The 23,084-nt window shown below is 43.0% G+C and overlaps 1 long non-coding RNA gene across 3 annotated transcripts in view; it reads left to right on the forward strand.

Moving 5' to 3' along the window:
* Window positions 1-23,084, forward strand: part of LOC142362307 (uncharacterized) — a 142,972-nt gene that overhangs the window by 83,891 nt on the left and 35,997 nt on the right. For 2 of the 3 annotated variants that reach the window (XR_012764940.1, XR_012764941.1), the window contains one exon: window positions 20,607-20,731. The exons of the other annotated variant lie outside the window; for it this stretch is intronic. This is a non-coding gene — a long non-coding RNA (uncharacterized LOC142362307). The remainder of the gene's footprint in view (window positions 1-20,606; window positions 20,732-23,084) is intronic. 3 annotated transcript variants of the gene reach the window in all.

Raw genomic sequence — 23,084 nt, forward strand, 5'->3', positions numbered from 1 at the left:
GGAGGTAAGTGGCCTTACCCTGCCCTGGAAAAAAGGTCAGCTTTGATCTACAAGATGTACATCACACACAGAATATGAGCAGCGCAGATTAGGACTCAGCATCTGAGGACAGGAAGGTGGAGGCCCTTGCCTTTATTCCTATTTCAAAGGACAGTGTGAAACATGAGGGCTGTGTTTCATCTTGAAAGTTCAACTTCAGCTTTCTGTTTGGAGATAGCACCATTTGCCAATTTGCTCATTTGTCAGTGGATTTCCCACTTTCTTCTTCTTTCATCCTGATCCCTCTGTGCAGACCGTTCAGTTCAGGTATGAGGGGGCAGAGACAGTAAGCGGTATGTTATTGCTGGGTAGGTTTTACCATGCAGCCACAGCTGTAGCTCTAAGTTGGTAGAGTGGCTCTGCTAGGGTTGTAAATGTTACTCTTCTCTACTAATTTCTGAGATCCCTTTTTCATTCATGCGCTTCAAAATAGCTGTCAAGTGGAGGAAAAAAGGAAATCTAGCACTTCTCAGCGGGTGAATTATTTGAGAATTCACCTGAGAGGCATTTATATACAGACTTTAAACATTGTGTCTACATCTTGATCAAATCTAAATTGCCAGGTGTTCAAACCACTCGCCTGTTTAGACAGCCTGTAGAATGTCACATACCAGACTATTGCCTCGCTGATTTTAGTTTCTCTGTGGAGAGGAATAAAACAGAATCTTTCACTTGCTAGACTTCCAATCAGAATTCTTTCATAATAAAAAATCTCTTGTCTGCTTCTGTAGTTTGCAGTTCCTGTCCAGTTACACGATTACTTGATCTGCTTTAGTGCAGGATAAAGATTTCCATGATACAAATGGAAGGTGTCACCTTGTGCATTGTAAATAAACTGTTTTTTTTTTTCTTCTATTGTAGTATGTAAGGGTGAGGTGTCACAGTATAGCACAGCAGATCTAAAGGTCACTGTCATATGAACAAGCTTGTTTCTCTCATTTCTTGCTCTGTTCCCCTCTTGCAACTCTTCTTCCCATCACCAGCTGCACAACTCTCCCCTTTTCCTTTCCTGGCACTTATCTTGCCCTTGGTGGGCTAGTTGAGCTCACTGAACCCACAAAAAACTAACTCAACACAAGAAAGCGAGTGTTCTTCTGAGAATTTAGTAAGCCAGCTCAGCTCAGCTGAGCTTCCAAGCCATGCAAGGGATGGAGCAGAAACGCAGGGAAAGGAATGGCGGAGGAGGCAGCCCACCCCTTGTAGCAGCAAGATCTGGCTCTTAGATCTGGCCAGCTGCAATGTGAAACCTTACCTGAGTGGAAGCTTGCAGAAGTCTGAAAAGGGCACATCATAACCATCACTGCTATTGTATCTTCTACTAACTGACCTACCCACCTACTTTACTTCAACAACTGTTTTGAATAGTTAGAAGTTAAATTTAACACCAGATTTCTTCCCTGGGCATAAGTCCCTCTAAGAATAATTCTTGACAGACAGAAGATTAATGGCAGAATGAGCAAACAACAGGAGCCAGTGGACCTCAAAAAGAACAAAGATGGGACTGATTGTTTTTTAATCCCTAGGAGTGGGTCCTTCTCTCTATTATATTTACACATACTTTCACCAGATTAGGGCAGCTACTTTTTTAGCATCCAGGATTTTCAATGCATGTGGAAAAAACCCAATGTTTATTTTTGTAACATGCACATAAGGATTGTATCTACATACAAAGCAACAACCCAGTGCATCACACTGCAGCCCAAACATATGACTTTGTCCTACTTTCCAGGCACTCTGAGTGTGTTAGAGAAATGATATCCCTCACCATCTTTGCCCTGGCAGCTGTGTTGCTTGCTGTGGCTACGTACAGCTTCAGGGCAGGCATGAAACATGACAGAAGTATGCTAATGTTGCGAGTGTGACCATACTGTAGAACGGCAGGCTAGCACATGTGGATAAGCTCTGATTAATTACCTCTGGCACTGGCAAAAGCTAAGTCAAGGGTTTTTGCTTTGTGCCTTGTGCGTTGCACAGCAGGTACATTATTCCTCTGCCTGACGAGTGATGCTGGGAGGGTAAATCATTTGTGTAGCACTTTGTTGCTACAGATACTATATCTTGAAGTGAGTAACCCGTCAGGGTGAGCTACCAAAGGAGTGAATATGGCTATAATCACCTTTCCATACAGAGATAGCTTTTCAGAGCTGGAAGTGGGGGAGATGGTGTGCAGTTTCGAGGTGTTTGTATTGTAATGTGTCCCTGCCACACTGCTGATGTCCTTGCTGTTTCTGCGGATAGACTTCAGCACAGTCCCGTATCAAAACAAAAAGTGCTCATTTAACAGTCAAAATCAACTGCGTTTTATTATCTTGTGTAGCATTATTCTGCTTCCAGCCTGATGCCCTTGGAGGATATTGCTTTAGGTGCATTTTAACTACAGGCTTTTCTCCTCCACTAGATTCTCAGCAGACAGGGATTAAGATGCGGTACTTGGCTGAAGCTGTCCTGCTGACAGATCGCAGTGACCTTGGTGTGACTTCTGTTCTGATCTCGCTGGCACTGCTGGAATTTGACACGTTAGAACACGAGATACGAGCTCCATTATGCCACTAATTGGTATCCAGAGCATTGTGTTCCTGCCTCCTTCACCATCTGATGTAGGTGGCAGATAGTTCTAGTTTATCTTTGCTGTGTGATTTAGGAGGCTTAAGTCTCTATCATCAGCCAGTTGATGCCCTTATCCTTTCATATGGCTGTCTTTATCATATGCAGGTGTAGAGCTTGACACAGGCTTGTATTGTAAGCGTGGTTGGTCTCCTTATCTTACTGCTGGGTGCTCTTCTGGTGTAGAATGAAATTGTTTGCTTACTGAACGTGGATAAAACACACTAAATATTTTTCTCATGCATCTTTAGAGGTAGATCTTAAAATATTTTCTTTATTTGTCAAATGTACAATCACATAATATTTTGTTTCTGCAAGGTCATTTAATTTTTGGACTGCACAGATCGGCTTTTATTTTTGTCTAGCAGTAGTGTGGAAGGTAAAACAGTAGGAAAATTCATATCCTTAACCAATATACTTCAGAGTTTGATCTGAGCGGCAGATTTTGCTTTTCGAATGTTTTTGTGCAATAATCACAAAGGTGGACAAAATCTCAAGAAACTGAAACAGAAAAGAACTCCACGTGGGAGGATGTCTATAGCACTTTTTTTCCCCCCTGGACAAAAAAAAGAGACAATAGTTTTCCAAAGTCCAGTTTTGTCAGTCCTACAAGTTGGAATTTCATGCCGTTAATTTAATCATTAGGGAAGTTTATGACCCTGAAGAATATGACTTGCAAATGCCTTGGTATCAAGAGGGAACAAATAACAAATCTGGCCTGGAGGGAGCACAGGGAGTAGTTGTAAGCAGCAAACTACCTGATACAATTAACAGAAAATTAAGTTGTGGATTTACTACTGCAGCTCTGCCAGCTGAAAGTAATAGTTATTAATTTCTGGCACTGGTTAGACACCAATGGCTAAATCTACAGGGGAGCTTAAGCACCGTCAAAGTGCTTACCTTCCAGGGTCCCAGCTCCCCGGGTGGAATTCACAGCCTGCTCTTAGACTCCGTGGCTCTGAGGCAGTAAGTGGAAAGGCAGGTGTCTCCAAGTAAGATGCAAAGCAGTCCGCAGCTACCTAGAAGATCAAACATGAAATGCTGAATTGCACAGCAGGTTTGAACCCCACTTCTTTCTCCGGGCTCTTCCTAGTCTATAGGAGTGTGCCTAGGCTAAATGAGAATCTTATATCCTCTTTTCAGGTACCTAAGCGTGCCCTTTAAAAATGGGGTAGACGACCACTGGTGCATAGAAGTTAGAGCATGGATAGGCTGTGGATGGCTTGGGACAACTCCCTGCTGGGGAGGCTATTTCTCATCCTTGATTCAAGGACTGTTCATGCATTTTACACTACCCTGCTCACAAGACTCAGTCCTCCCTCTGAAGGGATGTGTCCATCTCTGTGGACAGAAGAATTTCCAAATCTCAGAAACAGGTTAAGGGCAACTGATAGAAGAGTTTGCAGGGCAAGCCACAGAGCAATTGTCAGCATAGGTGTGAATCCAACTCACGTCCCTGAACTGGTTTATTATAACTGTGCCATATTTCTCCTTTCTCTGAACAGGGAATCGTTGGCAAGCTGTAGAAGCGAACTTCTGATAATATTGACAAGGTGAATTAATGACTCATAAACCGTACTAATGAGGCTATTTGAGAATGGAGCTCAAGCAGGAACATTCAAAAAGAGTTTAATGCACAGGATGTGTTAATGGCCAAGCTCTGTCTTTTACACTTTCATCTCACTGATTATTTTTTAATGGCCTACAAAACCTGACATATCTGAAGAAGCAGAAGCTCTTTGTTGGGAAACACTGAAGGTTGATTTCCTGAATTTATTGGCTCCCTTTTTGAGTACAGGTGTACACAACTAAAGGCAGATTTATTTCTCCAATGAAGATGTGGCAGAGAGAGGCTGGTAAAAATATGCTCTTTTCCTTGACCTTAGTCACATGATCTAAATTAGGGTTAGAAAATCCCACAGCAGAGGTTATCGTCTGCTGAGTACAGCAGTTACAGTTCACAGTGCTTTTTTATAATGATCATACAGCTGAATTTAAAGCTTTAGGTAGCTATGTTGAATGATGATAAACTTCTGCCCAGTAGTTTTGTGACTTAAGAAAGGACTATACATGCAGTTTACCTATTTGTTTTTCCTAGATCATATTATGGTTGGAGAGCATATTGGTCACTATGCTGGCTTTCTGGAAGAATAACTAGTTGCTTTATGACTTTTTGTTATTGTTTCTTATTGAAAAGAACTTAGGTACTTTTATGGTCCCCTTTTCCATTGTGTCCAAGCTCCTCCTAAGTATCTGTTGATTTCTCCTCACAATTTCCTTCGTATTTCTCACATCATCAGAAGTGTTTGTAATACAGAGAAGAGAGAGGTCTGAGAGGTCATTTTTTTTTTTTACAAAAGAATAATAGTTCAGCAAGGCGCCACACTCAAACCTATCAAGTCACCACAAGATGGCCTGATTTTTTCTGAGAGTTTGGTTAGACTGTTTTTCAAGAAGTTAGACCTTTTAGAGGTTAGGACCTCAGATTGTGGTTCCAAAGTATGAGGCATCTGGTGACAGTGCCAGATAAAGGAGTTCCACTTTCTGCTCCTAGTACCTCGACATACTCTTTCCTTTCCCTGGACTGCAAGGAACTAGGCCCTCAACCAGTAAACACAGAAGTCATGAACCAGATGAAGGAACTAATACGTGTTAAAAAATAACCTTTGTTCTGTTTTAACTCAGGCTGGCTCCTTCATGGAGTTCACGTCAGGGTCTCAGGGTGGTGTTTCACAGTGCAGCTGTGAAGGACCTGCTTGGTCAATGGGAGGTGAGGGTGGAGCTCCAGGACAGGATGTTTCTGCCAAAATTTGTTACTGTGGAACTATAGTCTCAGATTTCCCATCTTCCCTTGAAAGAGCAAAGCCTTTTTCTTGCCTCCTTGCTGCCTCCTTGGCCTTACTTAAAAGGGGCCTAAGACATGTACAACTAGTATTTAACCTTTTTTTTTTTTTCAGTAAGGCCACTGTGAGAGCATTCTAGGTTCACTCTGTGAGAAGATTGAAGTATTTTATTCCACTATTGACCTTGAAATAGGTCTTGAAAGCACACTGATTATTCCCTACTTCCTATCTTCAGTTGTTGCTGAAGCAGTAATTTTTATTGAATTGCTTAAGCATAGCGTGGCCAAAGGTTGGGGAAGCTATAAAACCACAGGTAGCTAAAAATTCTCCAACATAAAGACATGTTTGAGGAGTGATAACCTATCATCAATAGCTTTGCAAGTGGAATGACAGACTCTGTTAATCATTGTGAATAGTCTGCTCTGAAGAGTTCAGATACTGTCACCAAGGAGTGGTCCAGTCCACCGCTCATTAGGGTGATGAAACTGTGCTACTTCAGAGGGCTGAGGCCAAACCTTGAAGGTACAACCAGTTAGTCTGCATTGCTGGGGTGTGGGCCCTTCACTTCACCCTTGGGAGGAGAGCAAACCAAAGATGGTACTGGTTAGAAAAACAGAAGTTCCCCCACCAAACGGCGGTTTCCACAGACCCAGTCATAATCCCATGGTCCAAGGGAGAATCCTCCACTTCTGTGTGGACTGTGAATTCCCTGAGGCCTTGGTACCATGACAGTTCCTGCCCGATGCACCCCTTCCTGGGTCACAGAGCCGTACAAACCTGAGCCGGATGATGGGTGGGCACAGGATCATGTTTCTATTGAATGCATTCTGGTGTGGATATTGATTTTTATTCAGGCTTTGCAGTGGTCATGCAAAGATGGGCAGTGCTTGATCTGGCATAAGATCTGGGATAAAATCTGCCAGTGCAAAATTAATCCATCAGAAGTGCTTTATTGCATTTGAACCAGCAGAGTGAATTTATACTGGATGAGCGCCTAATGTCCCGTGGCCGTGGCACTTCTGGGTCCATTTCCTGTTGCCTTAGAGGAGAGTTTACCATACTGCTGAAGATCTGTCGACCAGAAAAAGTGGGACTGGGTGCATTTAGGGCAAAGAGTACTGAGGATGTTTCTCTGATAGGTGAAGAGGAGCTGGTTTTGGAGCTGATAATCAAGAAGCTTCAGGAAAGCTATGCTGTCAGGAAAGACAGAGCAAGAGATCTCTGGATTCAAAAAGGCAGCTGTGGAAAGCCCTTTTATTAATGAATGAAAGCAGCAGGTGGATCTGTCTTGTGTTACAGAGTGAAGAGAGCTCTTCCCTGCTATTGGACAGGTATGTCCCAGAGTAACTCCTCTAAGGGAAACTGCTTGGAACACCCTACTTCATTAGTTTGATAAGGTCAGGGGCAAGGTAGCCCATTACTGCTATTTTTATAAGAGATGTGTGCATCTGTGTGTACAAACACAGGCAAGAACATGTCATTGTCAGAGAAACTTAATATCTAAGTCTAGACAGGCATGATCTAGACTGTGAAGGTTCAAACTGGAAGCAGCAATAACAAAAAGAATTTAATTACTACGCTTGGAGCTTGGTTCTCACCCAGCACTGCCTGGTATCAACAACTATCTGCTGTTTACCATTCCCTGCTCTCTAAAGACAGACAGAGACAGAGACCATATAAACCATAAAAAGGCTGGATTGATATTTTTCAGGGGGAAAAAGACAAAGGTGTAGCTTAAAATGCAAACATAGGAGTGGAGAGTTCGGCAAATTACATTTAGAGGAAAACATTATTAAACATTTACTCAGGGCCTAGAGATTCCCAGATACATTTATCTAGAAAAGGAAGATAAATGAAAACTAAAAAAAAAAAGTCATAACTGTTTGTAAGTAAGTTAAGTATCTCACAAAATGACTCAACCTGCCTGGAAAATGTTGCAATCTCCACTTTAGGCTGGCCTGCCCCTCCCTCCTTGTAGGTGAATGCTCTTGGGAGCAGTGATTTGACCAGCTCCTTTGCTGGGTAAGCAAGGAGCAGCTTGGCTGAGAAAATATTATTTCTAATGCTCTGTTTGTAACCTTGAGAATATTTCGACAGCAACAGAAGTTACTGAGCAGAGTTGGTCATGACATTTTGACAGAAGTTTTCCACTAGAAAATGCTGTTTTAATGCAAAAGTGTTGGGGAGAATGATTTGATGTTGAGGATATTTTGGTCTGAAAAAAATTGGGGAAAGTCTGGGAGGAAGAGTTTATTTTCTTTTTTAAGCCTGCTGACTTCCCTCCTGGGACCTTTCATCTCAGGGAACAAGACTGCTGTTGCTTCCTTTTCTATTTTGGGATGAGTGGTTGAGTTCCCAGTTCATCTCCTCTTTTCGACTCTGTATTGTTGATGCTTTTATGAAAAGGCAGTAAACAAAACAAGAGATGAGAGAAGATGTATATCTTCAAATATCTAAAGTATCAGGTTTTTTTAAGTTCTATTTTAGGAAAGAGAAATTCTGAAATAAAAGCAAAATAATACAGTGGAAGAGTGCACTATAGTTACTTGCCCATTCTGTTTGGAATAGTTGATTTTGTACCATATGGCCTAAAATTTCAGATTAAAACTCTGTCTTCTTTGGTCTTATGAGTTGTCTTCATCCCTTCTCTCTACTCCTAGACCTGAACTACTGGATGCAGTGACAGCCAGAGACGTTGCATATTATATCCTCTCACTGACATTATTAGTTTCACTGAGGAAAGGTCTTGGGACCTGCAAGTGCAAACCTAGTGCCTTGTCTTTTTCCCAGTGATGGCTGCTTATGAAACCAGTGCAGAAAATGGTATGGGTAATAAATGTTTCTGTAGAGGCAGTTTTCACAGTTCTGCTTCATGACTCCTGCCTTGCCCATTCAGTATTAAGAATACGAATAAAAATGAAACCATTAATTCTCTGCAGTCAGAAAAAACAGGGAACTGCACACCTGTCTTCCTCAGTGTGCTCAGCAAGATTTTTAAGAGCTTCCCGTGGGATTTTTGGAAATGGATTCATCACTCAAGATCATTAGTCAAATTTGCCGATTATTACAGTCACTTGACTGCCTGATGTCACTAGCTGCCATTTCAGTACCACCCCTCCTGACACTGCTCTGCTGCTGGGATTACAATAGCCTTCCCCTGTGCCTTCCCTTCTTTCCCCCACACTTGCTGGATCTCTTTGAGAATTTTCTTTTTCAGGGTTTCACAGCTGAACTCGGGACTATAGCCGCACCGTGCAGTGCCAGGCGATGCCTGCGCTCCAGGGCCAGTGCCAGATGAGTTCGCTCTGGGCTTACAAGTCCAGTGAGGTGGTACAGGGACCGACTGCTGTTAGAAACGTGGCAGGTCTTCCTCCACAGCAGTGGATTGTTTTACAGACAGGTACTGGTTCAGTCAGCTGTAGCAGGTGTCCCCTGGCTGGAAGCTGCTAGCTGTACCACAGCTATCTGGAAGCAGTACGCACAACGAAATCCAGCCTGCTGTCTTTATCCTGAAGAGGATGGGAAGGAGATATTTTGGCAGCTGTCAGACACGCAGATACCTCCTCCTGCACCTGCCTGCTGGCCAGCGCAGAGTCAGGAACCGCTGCTGCCAAGGAAGAGCACAACTCCCTTTCCAGGAGCCAGCCACCACCAGCAAGCTATGCACTTTTGCATGGTGCAGACATGTCTTAGGTAAATTTGCCATGCAGGAATGTGCCAAATCACTGGAGGTGATCATACCATGTAAAAAATGCAGGGAATGATAATAGGATTTGTCAAATAAGGTATCTGGAGAAAGCATTAAGTTTCTAACTGGAGTAGCTAAGATGAACAAAAGGGTGGAGGTGAGCAGAGAGAGAAATAGCTCAAGGTCATACAGCATGTTAGTAGCAGAGCTGGGGTGAGCATCCAGCATCCTAATTCTCAGACCATGTTCCTGCTACCTAATCTGTAGACTTGTGCTTTAGGTTCAGCAGGCTTACATCTGCTTTGGGTACATTTTTCTTGGAAAACGTTGTCTCTACTTACCTCAAACTACATCACACCACAGGGTTTGTGTTTGCTGTGGCCGCTCAGCATCTTGACTCTGGTGTTAAAACTGGCAAAGGGGCAGACGATATCCCCCTTGTCAAGGCTGACTGATGGAAAAAGGTGCAAAGCCAACAGCGAATGCCAGCTCTGATAGCAGGCTGACGTAGAAGAGGCTGAGGAACCATGTAGGACTGGTGCTCTGGTTATATAACCTGGAATATTTTTTGTAAATGCTCGAACTGACGTGCATTGTGTTTTGGCATGTGTTTTTCAGTGCCCTTGTTTTATAGCCTTGCTGAAGACTCATTGACAGATGGCACTCAAGAGAATTCTTTTTATAGGTGCCAGTGTCCAACTCGGATACAGTTTCTGAAAGCAAAAGGTGTTTGGGGGTGGAGGGATCTGACACGCTGCCAGAGTGTTTTGTAAAAGTTGCTTTAGTGGTGCTTCATACTCTTCAAAAAGGGGAGGTATGTGGGAGATGAATGAGGAACATTGACTCTCATGGATTTGAGTCACCAGATTATTCTGGTAGAAGGTGAACAGCATTCATGAAATGGAAGAACAAGAAAACAGGAATTTAAAGGGCATATAGCCTGTGTCCAGGGGAGGCAGGATTTGGGCAGTCCCTATCTAACCTGGTATTCTGGAGAATGATTTCTTTTCACAGCTTGACCCAGTTCTTCCTGGAGACTAAGTGTGTTATAAGTGAACCCAAATGTAGGCTGTCATCTAGTGCTTCATAGAACCTTTCTTCTCTGCAGGACAGGGACCTTGGGGCTGACAATCATCCCAGTGCAGGCTGTGCCCTAACCGATGTGGTGCTTTCCCATGAGGGCCAAACATGGTGGGCAGAGGTGGGTGCTGGTAACAGGCTCCATCGACAGCCCCAGCCTGGCGAGTGATGACCCAGGTCCAGGGCCCATCTAGGGTGTCTGTCTGGGAACAAAAGGAGACAGCCAGAGACAGGGTTGGAGACAAGGCTGCAGTGTGAATCTGAAATCCATGCAGGAGGCAGGGCAAGAGGCTGGCACTCCTACAGCATCACTAGTGCAGGGGCTGATGGCTCTGGGCTGAGCTGAAATGGGGTCTAGGCCATATGCAAGGCGGTGGGAGACGCTCCAGGTGAAGTTCATCAACACCAGTAAAGCCTCCTGGTCACTTGGGACTCTGACATTCTGACAGAAAAAGGGGTGTCTGCTACAGGATGACTCAGGTGCAGTGGCTGTCCTGTTGTACTGGAAGGGGGTAAACCAGAGGTGGTTTCAGCTGCAGGAAATGCAAAGAGTACTTTGTCTCTACTTATGACTTTGCAGTTAGGTAGGTAAAAGGAAACAATGCATTCCTTATTCTGCTGTCATTAAACCCTTTATTCAGTAGAAGTATCTGGATCTCAGTGTAGCTACTGTTTCTAGCTCTGAGGCTGAACAATTTGCAGGCTCTGACTCCTTCCCCCATTTTTGGGAGCCAGGGCACGGCAGTCCAGCCATCTCAGATTCCCAGTCTTCTGGCTGGTGCGTGTTCTGGGTAGTGGGGATTCAGGCTTCCAGTTGAGGTATTTGGGGACAAGATGGCAGGCAGGCTGAAAAACACGCACAGCCAAGGGATTTATTAACCACGGGCACTTTGCTCTTTACCTGTACTAGGGAGCTATACATATCCCTGAAACAATGCAGGTCCATAAAGTACCTTTTGTGGAAGTCTGTGGAAGAGACAAATATAGAATCCGTTTATTCTTGGAAGTATTCAGCTGTGGAATGATCATTTCTCTTCTGGAAGATATAAATCTGCTTTACCACACACTTTACATCTTCTGCAGCAAAAGAAGCAAGGCTGAAGAGTGAATAGTCTTCTCTGGAAGACATCTCTGAGTAGGATCTTTTGTGCACTGAATGAGGTAGAGGGTCTTTGCAAACCAACAGTGTGTATTCCTGCAGTGAAAGATTGTATTGTAGAGCAAATATATTGTAGTGCAGGGGAGATGAAGATAAGGTAATGCAAGCAACTGCGTGATTTCCTAATTCTTTTCTGCAGCCTCAGTTTGTTTTTTTGGGTTTTTTTTTGGTTTTGTTTTCTGTGACAGGTTTGTGATGTACAACTTCACAGGGCTTAAAAGGCAAATAGAAAATGCTTCACAGTATAAAGCCTACTTTATTAAATTTTTAAACACTAAGAAGCAACTTCACCAACATGGCAAAGATATTGTTGCCCTGCATAAGCCATTTGAAGCCTTTAGATTAATTTGGTATATTTATATATATAAAAATATATGTATATAGTTTGCCCGTGTTATGTTTGTTACAGCAGGAGAATGGTGAGATGCCTTCTCTGAAGGGGACCATGTCCTAGCAGGCTTTGATTCTTCTGCCGTGTGTAGACAGCTTTTCCCTGCTCACCCTAACCTTTTTTTCTCTGTTTTGAAATTCAGTCCTTAAGATTCCTGTCCCAGGCTACCCTCCTCCCCATCTCCTCTCCTCCCGTGTGCATGAGAAGAAGGTTTTCTCTTACACCACGCTGTTCCCTGCTAAGCTTCAAACTTCTGCCCCCAAATACGGGGATATAAAGGTTTGCAAAGAAAAAGTTTACCTGCATTTTTGAGTAAAATGTGAGCAAAGCTGGCTTTTCTTTGGATTCAGTCTTACGCATTTTTGCACCATTTTGACTGATACTTTCTCAAAGCAGATGTCCAGCTGGAAAATTTAAGCTATGGAGATCTGGCAAAGCATTCAGAACTAAAAAACCACCATGGAATGGGAATTGTCAGACAATGCTAATTCTAGGTGTGGCGAGCAGCTGTAACAACCAACACAGCAATTTCTGCTGTCTCTCTCTCTCTCTGTTTTGCAATTTAATGCTCTTACACTCTGTTGCCTAATTTTAGCGCAAAAGCACACTAGCAATTCACAACCAGGTAATGCTTGTAACCATCTGGAACAGAGATTATCTTAAAATGGGAAGTAGAGGAAACACTTTTCCATGTGGTTGTGACGCTGTCTGTTCCAGACCTCTCTAATGACTGGAATTAAGGGAAAGCAATCATTAGAGGGAGGAGAGGAAGGAAATGCAGGGGGAGAAGGTGGAGCAGGACAGAGTGCCAGAGCATCAGAGCCAGCAGTCAATAGGTGCACAGACAAAAGCAGGACCAAAGATTTACAGTGAGTGAGAAGCAGAGTCATTGTGTGGATAAAATCAGTATCAGGGAGTGTAAGGAGTACTAGGAAGGGAGGAGAAAGCAAAAGATAACTTTGAAGGAGCAAAAATGTCAAGAATGGGTCAGACAGAATAAATAAGAACTACGATATGAGACAAATAAAAACTACCAACAAACATGCGTGGTGGTCCAGTCCTGTTCAGAGAAGCTGCTATCTGTCCCTGAAATTATGCAAAGAAGATCAGCTGCTACTTTTGAATTACAATTAGTATTTTCTCTGAGTAAAAGCAGGTGGAGGAACTCTGTCCACAGAGTATTGGACTGAAATCTATGCTCTTCATATAAGAAGAAGAAAAATAATTTGCATTTTTGTAGCTCTTTTTGGTCCAGAAGTACATGAATCGTGCCCAGTGCTTTTACTCATCCCATCTTGCCTACCTCTACTTTCTGCATATGAAATCTGTGATGAGGTTCTGCAGGGTTTTTGGTGAGAAGAGTCTTCAGAGCTCAAAGATGCTTTGTGTAGCAGCTCATAAATGCCTAACTATGCAAGTTTTAGGATGTGGCAACAGGTAATAATTTAATTCATTGTTTTCATTGTTTTCAGTATAGCCCTGTAATGAGAGCAGTATTATTAGACTGACTAGCATGAACAATAAAGACAGGCATAGTTTTTTGTCAACTGTCATTAACAGCTGTTCGTTCACTTTAATGTCAACCCACTTCCAGATACCGTGAAAATAAATTGCATTACATCTGGATGGAGTGAATAGCACGACAAAAATTTGTGTGGATGTGTTGTGTGACAGTCTCAAAACACTCTCAAGAAGGAAAAGAAAGGGATATATTATCATAGTTCATCCCAGTAGCAAGGTAAAGCAACAGCATGATTTGGAGTGGTTTGAGAAGAGGAGAGCAGAGGAGAGAGGAAGAGGGAAGGGAGAGGAAGTGAAAAGGAGAAAAAGGGATATATTGTAATGATAGTGACATTCTCTTCAGAAGCTACATTGAATTTAGTAGATAATGTTTCACATGGCAGAAAATCACCACGACTCTCTTCAATATAAAAACCATAAAAGTTTCTTTAAAAATGTGCATATTCACATCAGAACCAGAAAAGAAGTTAGGCGGGACTGTGTGGGAACCCGCTAAGGGTCACAGGCACCGGTGGCCTTTGACAGTCTTTAGCTGCCTCAAACATGATGGAGTTATGCTTGTAACTGGAGAAAACACATGGTTTAGAACAGAACTTATATCTCTCACTTCATTAGAAAAGGATAAATTTAATCACAGTGCAGAACTATGCGTTATAAAACTGTTTTTCAAATATGTCAAAAAAGAATGTCTTGCAAATCTGAAAAAGTTCTGAACACTAGAAATCTTGGAGAGGAACAATACACGATTGTTTTGGCTGCAGTGTTACAAAAGCCTTGTGCTGGTTGGGGTGTAACTCTCCTGCTGCGAAGTTAAACCATATTTAATACCCTGCTTCCTCACAGCATTGTTTTTCAGTCCCAGGAAAATAATTTAAATCAACTTTTATGATTCTGGAAAAAAATCTGATATTTAGATTGGCTCAGAAAATTGAGATATTTTTGAACTGGCTTCAACAACTTTCTGTAAGATAACAGTTGGCTTCCAACAGATAAAGCTGTGTAATTAGTCAGTCATGACAGAAATCGGAACTATATAGCTGAAACCTGTTGTTTAATTAACATGCTCCCACATTTGGAACTATCATAAGACAGTAAATAGTTCTGAGCCTTCCTGAAAAAATAATGTTTGAATACCTGTAAAATCCATTATGTAACAATAGAAGTGCTGCTAGCGTTACATTACCAATTTGGAAAGCTGGCTTTGCCAGTCCTTTCTGGAATTTCTTGGGAACTTTTCATCTCAGGCATCTCAGGCATCTCCGCTGTAAACTTTACTGATGATTTTTCTGCCACAGTGTGTTGTAGGTTTCCTCTCAGTGGATTCACTGAAATGAATTAAGTGCCATTTTGAAGAGATGGGCCTTCTGTTCCTGAAATATTTGATTTTTGCAGAGTTTTGGACAGATTGTCTACTATGTTTAGGGAGTTCTGACTTTTTTTCCCACTTCAGACTCTCATGTAAGGAGCTTGCATTGGTTCCTTCACAGCTTAAGATGCATCACGTAAGGCATTTCTCTGAAAGCAAAGTTAACGCCTTTTCTGTGGAGCATGCTCCTGATTTAACAAAGAACAAAGGTGCTTGGTGGCAGACTCACCACTCGTCTTTCATGTCTCGAAATAAGGACAGGACAGTATCTTTGGCTGTAATCTAACCAATTTTATGAATTAGCTAGAATGGCATTTCCTAAATGCTGAAGAAAACTTCATTTAGGATCTTGCAGTTCTGAATAATACGTTGCTATGCTAAGTCTCGGTGATTTCCAAAATCAATGGGTCTGCATTCCTCATGGTTCCTTCTGACGCAGCCCTGTTGCTGCTCCAGACCCTAAAAGAGAGACCAGGCAAAAGAGAGAGAGTTTTGCCTCTAGGGAGCAGTGAATCTGACAGTAGTCAAAAGATAGGGCAAGATGACTTGTCTTGAAGAGGTACTCAGTATATTCACTGGCTATACATAGGGTCAGGAATGACCACCCTACACTTTGGCATCCGAGTTTTAAACTTTTGGATTAGAATAGATGAATTCTACCCTTCCTGTCACAAATATCTTTTGGGTATTTTTGTGGTGACGTGAATATCTTGGTGCTTCTGGTATTTGTTATTTTTCAGTGAGAAAAATAGATTGTGTGGAAGTTCCAGTCTTGGTTAAATTCAATACATATATGGCAACTGTGTATCTGTGTAACTGGAGTACTCCATCATTCTCTTCAGACTAATCAAAACATGAAAAATCATTCAACTGGGATGAAAAGAAAGAGAGATCATATTTCACAAAGTTATGTGCTAAGAAAATATTAAGTTATGGTGGATAAAGTATGTCAGAAATGTGAATAAAATGAGATATTTGGTTTCTGAAGCAGGCAGCGGAACAGAGAGTACAGTGTGATAAACTATGTAACAGAAGTCAATCTGTTTGCTGATGGGAATGTAGGATTTTTCTTCTTTTGTCAGCTGTTTGTTAATTGGTTTTAACACCTTAAAAATGCAACTTCTGCTTATGTTTTGAGCTGTGCTTAACTTCAGATGGCATAGGATTAGAGAACTGAAACACCTGTAGGTCTCTGAGGCAAACACCTAGCTCCCACGCTGGTCATTGCAGCCTTTGTGGAGTGGTCTGGAGTTGGCAGAGCGAAGAAAAAAGAGCTCATTCCAGACTCCTTTATCACACTGGAAACAATCTGCTTTTCTGTTTAGCAGCCGAAGACCATCAGTTCCGCTTTCCTCCAGGCTTCTGACAAGTGAAATAAAAATCAAGGGGCAGCTGGAAGCTCACTGGCCTTGAGAAAACTGGAAGTGCTAAAGCGCTATTGATTCTCTGGTTGGTTTGTGCTTTTGTGGCGATCACTCACTGTGTTGGGATAATGAAAAAAGAGAAAGCCAGCAGGGAATCTGCCCAAGAGGAGAGGGTTCAGAGATGCTTGTCGTAGGGCAGGAATGGGAATGAGCAGCCTCTGTGAAGGGAGGAGAACAAAGGTCTCCTGGTGGAAAAAAAACAGGAGGAGAACAAGAAAACTTCATGTAGGAACACAGGGTACCTCTCCACAAAATAAGGAGCCCCTTCACAGCCAGGGAAGAAAGGAGCTAGACCTTCCTGCAGAGGAATTCCGCAGCTTAGAGGTAGTTAACACTAGTTGATTGCTCTTCATGGGGAAAGAGAAGGACTTGAAACTGTTGAGAGCACTACAGAAGGGTGTGCTGAAAAAGGGGATATGTATAGACTGTGGCCAGAGGTGTGATGATGAGTCAGGTAGCCATACCTGGGTAGCTGCACTCCAGCTGCCTTGTGTACAGCCACTGCAACGTGGTGATGGTAGGGGCTTCAGTGCAGGCTGGGAGGGCGAGTGTGCTCCACGAACATGAGCTGGGCTGTAGCGATGCCTTAGGGAGCCTCTGCCATGAGGCTCACACAATTGCAGGAGGGATGACCCTGAACACATCCTATCACTGCAGGGGAGACAGAAGTAAATTCCTAGGGGACCAGCTCAGATATAATGACCAGCCTAGCTATAACACGTAAACAGTGGACTCTAGCTATTAGCTTACTCTTTTTTAGCTACATCACCCTTTCCTCTGATCTAGTAAAGAAAGCTGTCTACACCCCCTGACTTTACAGACCTCGATAAAAAGGTAAAAGACACTGTGGTGAGGTAAAGTGCTTGCAGAAAAGATTGAAGGATCTCAAGAAAAAATATAGTCATGTGGAGAAAGTGAGGAAAAGGAGCTGGATCTAGGGAGTTCTCACAGTGAAAGATTGTGGGGTTTTTTTTCCTCTTCGTTTTTTGTTACACGCAGGAGAAAATTTAACATGTACAAGCTACGTCAGTTGACTGACTTAGTGTAGGTCACATTAAGTCTTTCTTTCAAATAACAAATTATTCAAGATTGGGATTTGGAAAGTCCTGGGTATGGTATTTGCCTCTTCCTCCAGTGGCAGAGGCTGGCTACAGGCACTTTAAAATACCACAGAATTTTTTGCACTGAATGTTTTTTTCAGAGCAGTGTACTTGTGACCAGCCCAAATCCCAGTGGGATGCAGTTATACTTAAATAGGAGTGCTTATACTGACATACCTTATTCTGGTCTGAGAAGAAAAATAAACTCTACCTGTGTAAAGCTCCATGATGCTCTACATGGGATCCATCTTCACAAATTTAGGCAAATATTAATTAGTCAAGTGTCTGGGGCTTCCTCGTAGTGAATGGGAGAACTAGTACCTTCAGTATACGTATGTAAAATATCTAAAACAAATTAGAGAAATCACCCTGCAGGTGTCAGTCCCTCTCCATTGACTGTACAGCATGCTTAACACAAATGAGATTTAGACATGTAACTTTCAGATGTCTGCATCAGAGTGACATCAGTCTGGCCACATGTATCTACACTGGAACTTGAATCATTGCAGCCACACCAATGCAAAACCATGAATTCAACCAGCAGAGTTGTGTGGGTATGACTTTTTACCTCCTAATGTAAACTAAAGCTTACCTTTAAGGCACATGACAGAGCTTTTGTACGCTGTAGGTAGGGACTTTGATACACTGTACGAACAGCTGGCTGAATACTTGTGGAGGTGGGTTTGCTAACTGTGTGGTAGAAATATTACTGTGATAAGTATCCGGTTGCTTTTTAGTGCACATCCAAATACAACAGCTGATAACATGTTTTCAGCTAGTGGTATAGAATTAGAAGCTGCTGAGATAATGCTGCTGATAGTTAAGCTTGCCAAACACGTTCCTCTATAAAAGCAGCAGTGCGTTTCATCCCAGTGTAAGTACAGTTGATTCTTGACTTCAGTGAAAATAGTTCAGATTTTTATGGAATGCAGAGTAGTGAATTTAGGTGAAAATATGGGCTTTCCAAGAGAACCTCTCTCCACCTTCACCACCCCAAATAGTAAAGAGGTGGTTTACAAGAACAGTATTCATCATGGATTAACTTTCTATGGCTTTGGGAAAAGCCTAGGCTTGGTTTTGGGCAGGTATCTCCATTCCTTGTGTTTGGAAGGGGCTTTCTTATAGAAACCTGTTTGTAGTGCACTCAGGCTTTGGAGGTGACCTTCACTTGGTGGAAAAAGAGCAGTGTGGATCTCATGGATTTTCTCCACAGTGAAGGCAGTGCAGGGGCCGTTGGAGAGCTGTGTGTTGAGGCAGGTATACACAGCAACCTTCTCCTATAGCATAAGGTGCTTGCTGGGAGGAAGAGTCTTTCACACTGCATGGAGAATGGACTGTACTGTTCTGCGCTGGTGCTCTAGGCAGAGACCCCAGAGTGCCTGTACTCTATAAGACGATCGAAGTGAATGGGCCCTTCACCTTTGATGGTAATAATACAGAATACTGTTTGAGATACATATCTGAATATGTTCTCAAAATTATTTCTTTATCAGTAATCTAAAATTTTAAAATGAGCTCTACAGCTTGGTGAAAACTGAGAAGTGCAGTTTTAACCCTGAGGTGAATGACATTATCCCAAAAGTAGCAGTATTAACATCCTTGTACCTGTATATCAACCCTTTACATCCTCCTACACTTAGTCCAATTTTACAAATGGTTACTTGCATGGCTCAGTATGAATATTATTTGTGTCTGCAGTCAGTTATTAAGGTCTCAGCACATGGTTGGGTTACAGGGGCTTCAAAAGATGCCCCTGAGCTAATGAAGCTCAGAAGAGCTTTACTAACTGTTGGTACTTGTCCAGGTGTGCAAACTTAGCCCACCACAGTTGTAAGGTGATGTGACTTAGCTTAAGCCTCTGTGAAAGAAGTGAGCCATGTTTGGGGTAGTCTGAGAGCATGCCTGCAGATAGCTGGCATGGTTAATCTGACAGGCTATAACTTGTTACAATGCCATAATTTAATCATAGGACTGAGACCAAAATGTTTGGCCTGACGTAGGCCTGGATTGACACCCAGTAGCCTTTGAGATAGGGTCTGCATATGCTTGCTTGAAATGGCAGAGAAGATCCCTTCTATGTGCATTTGTAGTTTTTCTGGTGCTGTTCGTTTCCGGGCGTGTGTATGTGGTCATCACAGCAAACACTGTCCTGTGCACGTCCATGTGACTGCATCCTAAGGGAGCTCAGCTCTCAGCCTGGCCAACACGGAGAGTTTCCCAGGGAGCACTGAGGCAAAACAGGAGGGAGTCCTGGCTGTGGCTGAGTGGGCTGAAAGTTGGCATGTGGACAAAAAATTGATTATGTTGTTGCCTGTAACTTTGTGAAGTGATTATTATGTAGAGTTAGAATGTACCCTCAGCAAGTTTGCTGATGACACCAAACTGGGAGGTGTGGTAGATACACCAGAAGGCTGTGCTGCCATTCAGCGTGACCTCGACAGGCTGGAAACTTGGACAGAGAGGAACCTGATGAGGTTCAACAAGGGCAAGTGCAGGGTCCTGCACCTGGGGAGGAACAACCCCATGCACCAGTACAGACTTGGGGCGGACCTGCTGGAGAGCAGCTCTGCGGAGAGGGACCTGGGTGTCCTGGTGGACGACAGGTTGACCATGAGCCAGCAGTGTGCCCTGGCTGCCAAGAAGGCCAATGGGATCCTGGGGTGCATTAGGAGGAGTGTGGCCAGCAGGTTGAGGGAGGTTCTCCTTCCCCTCTACACTGTCCTAGTGAGGCCTCATCTGGAGTAGTCTGTCCAGTTCTGGGCTCACCAGTTCAAGAAAGATGAGGAGCTACTGCAGAGTGTCCAGTGGAGGGCTACGAGGATGGTGAGGGGTCTGGAACTCCTACGAGGAGAGGCTGATGGAGCTGGGCTTGTTCAGCCTGAAGAAGAGAAGGCTGAGAGGGGACCTTATAAATGCTTATAAATATGTTAAGTTTGGGTGTCAGGAGGATGGGGCCAAGCTCTTTTCAGTAGTGCCCAGCGACAGGACAAGGGGCAATGGGCACAAACTGAAGCATAGGAAGTTCCGTCTGAACATGAGGAAGAACTTCTTCCCTCTGAGGGTGACGGAGCACTGGAACAGGCTGCCCGGGGAGGTTGTGGAGTCTCCTTCTCTGGAGATATTCAAGACCCGCCTGGACAAGGTCCTATGCAGCCTGCTGTAGGTGACCCTGCTTCGGCAGGAGGGTTGGACTAGATGACCCCCAGAGGTCCCTTCCAACCCCGAACATTCTGTGATTATTCCTTTAAAGATGTGCAAAATTGTGGATAAGCATCATTATGAAGGATGAATCTTATTGAATTTCTTTTAAGGTTTCTTGAAAGGTCTAAATGGAAGCACCTACTGGACTGCATTGTGATGCCCTCTGCTTGCCTACATTTTCTTCTTATAGAAAACAGAGTTTATGGAGGAAAAAGGATGAGAGAGCAATCTGTACACTTCTATTTCCTTGCAAGCTGGATGCCAACAAGTGGCCCTGAGTCTTGATACGCCCCAGGTCAAGACAAGACATGCCAGGTATGCATACACCTGAGATTTGCAAAAGACTGGTGGTTCCCACAGTATAGGCAGAGCTTGAGAGAATTCTCTGAGCAGATTGCTGAGCTAGCACGAGGGCCAGAAGTAGCGTATGTATCTGGACTGAACAGGAGAAACCAAGGGCTGGAGAAACAAAAATTATTTAATCGTGAGTGTATTGTAATAGCAGAAACTCCCCCACTGCCTTCCTTTTATCCACTTGGATCAAGCTGTCTGGAAGCGTTTCATGTCTTTTGTTGCATCACAGGAGGAAAAAGATGAAGAGACGAATGCTGTGCTCAGCTCTTGCTCCCTGGGTGTAGGCTGAACTCATTAGGATCTGATGCAGAACTCTTTTTTTGTTAAAGTATATAGACCCTGAAATATAGTGGAAGCTATGCTTCTAAATTCTCAGCTAAAGGCTGGGCTTGTTTATGCGTTTTTCCAAGGGGTGCAAGTATACAAGTTTACTGACAGTTATCATGGTTAGCTTTCTAATGGATGCTGATTTCGTACTTGTCAAGAACAAAAAGGCTTACATATGTTTACAGATCAGGCTGCTGGTGACCTCCGCTTTCTGTTTTGTAATGTTTAACATGCAGTGTCAGTGTTTTGAATTTTTGCTTAGCAGGCTGAAAGCCTCACTATAACTTTTTTTAAAATAGCCTTCATAGCTTAAATGTTAATTAGAGTTTCTGTTGAGGAGGTTCAGATTTAAATGCTGCTGTTACAACTTTACGTGGAACAAAGTAAGAATTAGGACAATGTGAAATGTGTCCTGGTGTTCCATCACAATGAAAATATGGAGTGCTACCAAACCTAGACTTTTATAGGGCACAACAGAAGTGTGTTGTGTAGTATCCATGGAGTAAGATTGTTACCTTGCAAGGCAGAAAACAATTTAATAAAACCCACATCAACCCACATTAGCTATTTCCTGGTAGGAAACACTGGATATTGTTTTTCATAGCCACACTTTATGAAGGGCATGTTATGATAATTGTCAAGCGCTGTGATACTTCTTCTTATTTGGTAAATCTTGTACATGTAGATGAGGTATTATTTTTCCATGGATGTGTTTATATGAATTGCAGCCAGTGCCTCTACCTAGAAAACTATGTCAATGTAATGCAACGTTATGTAAGTTTTGTTTTGGTTCTTATATGGTGCGTGTCACAGGGTTGAATGTCTTCCAGAAGTGCATTAAGTGGTGGGATTGTCATCTGCTACATGTGGTTTTCTGTCTCCTATTCTTTCCAGAGGTGACTTGTGTGCTCTTTTTATTTTCAGTGTCTTTTAAAATAGTTACTACATTATCTGTACAAGGTTCTGTATGTATTTACGTGACTCGCATTCAGAGTAGAAGATAGTGAGCTTTGTGCTGGGGATAATTCCAGTGGGAACTCATCCAAAAGTCTGAGAGTGGCCTGAGAAAGCTCTGTTTTCTGCAGAGCTTTCCTTTGTAGGTGGATAATCCCACTGCACCTGCACAATGAAGCTGCTGTCTTTTTTTCCTCATCCTATCTCTCTCCCTGTGGGCGACCTTTCACGTAAGCGTCCAAGATCCCAAACTTCTGAATCCTGTAGGAATAAGGATGTAGCACTGAAAGTAACACCACAGATTAAATAGAGGTCTTAGACCTGCACCCATTCAGGAGTGGTTCTCACAGAAGCTGTATCTTGTCCTCGCACATTTGCAGTGCTGATTCTCTGTGACTTATAGTGATGAGGGAGACGGCAGGACCCAGCTCAGAGTGCTCCCAGGAGAACCCTACATTGGAAGCAGAGTTGCTGTAGGACATTCCTCCCCTCCTTTCTTTCATTGTCTCCTGCTTTTTCAGGCCAAAGTCTAACACCGAGTCTTCAGATTTGGTTGTTAAAGCGGAAGCAGTGGCTGGTATATGTCACATAGTGATTATTAGAGTAGCGCAAGCCCTTTTGACCAAGTATTACTGCTGTGTAGGTTTTTTGTCTTTGGGATTTTTCCCCAGCTGTATATTGCTTTTGAACTGAAATGATCTGCATGTCTCTCAGGAGCTGAGCTGTCTGGAAAACATTTTGATCAAATTTCAACACAGTTTTTCCAACTGTGTTTCTTTTGCCTTTTGCTAGCTGCTTTCTGATGCTGTTTATTGAAAACACCACCTGCCGTCAAGGGCAATGCTGGCCATGTGAAACGTCTCCATGTCCATGAAACAGCTGTACCTATTAGGCTTAATTTCTGCAATGAATTACCAAGTGTATGTAATGTAAAACCCACTCTTCTTCTCTGCCCACCTATCACCACCAGTCATTTCATTTCATCTGCAAGCAGTGGTGGAATTAGGTTGCCAAGAACCTGGAAGGTTTGCTT

The sequence above is a fragment of the Opisthocomus hoazin genome, chromosome 8 (genome assembly GCF_030867145.1).
Source record: "Opisthocomus hoazin isolate bOpiHoa1 chromosome 8, bOpiHoa1.hap1, whole genome shotgun sequence".
Classification (NCBI taxonomy): Eukaryota; Metazoa; Chordata; class Aves; order Opisthocomiformes; family Opisthocomidae; genus Opisthocomus; species Opisthocomus hoazin.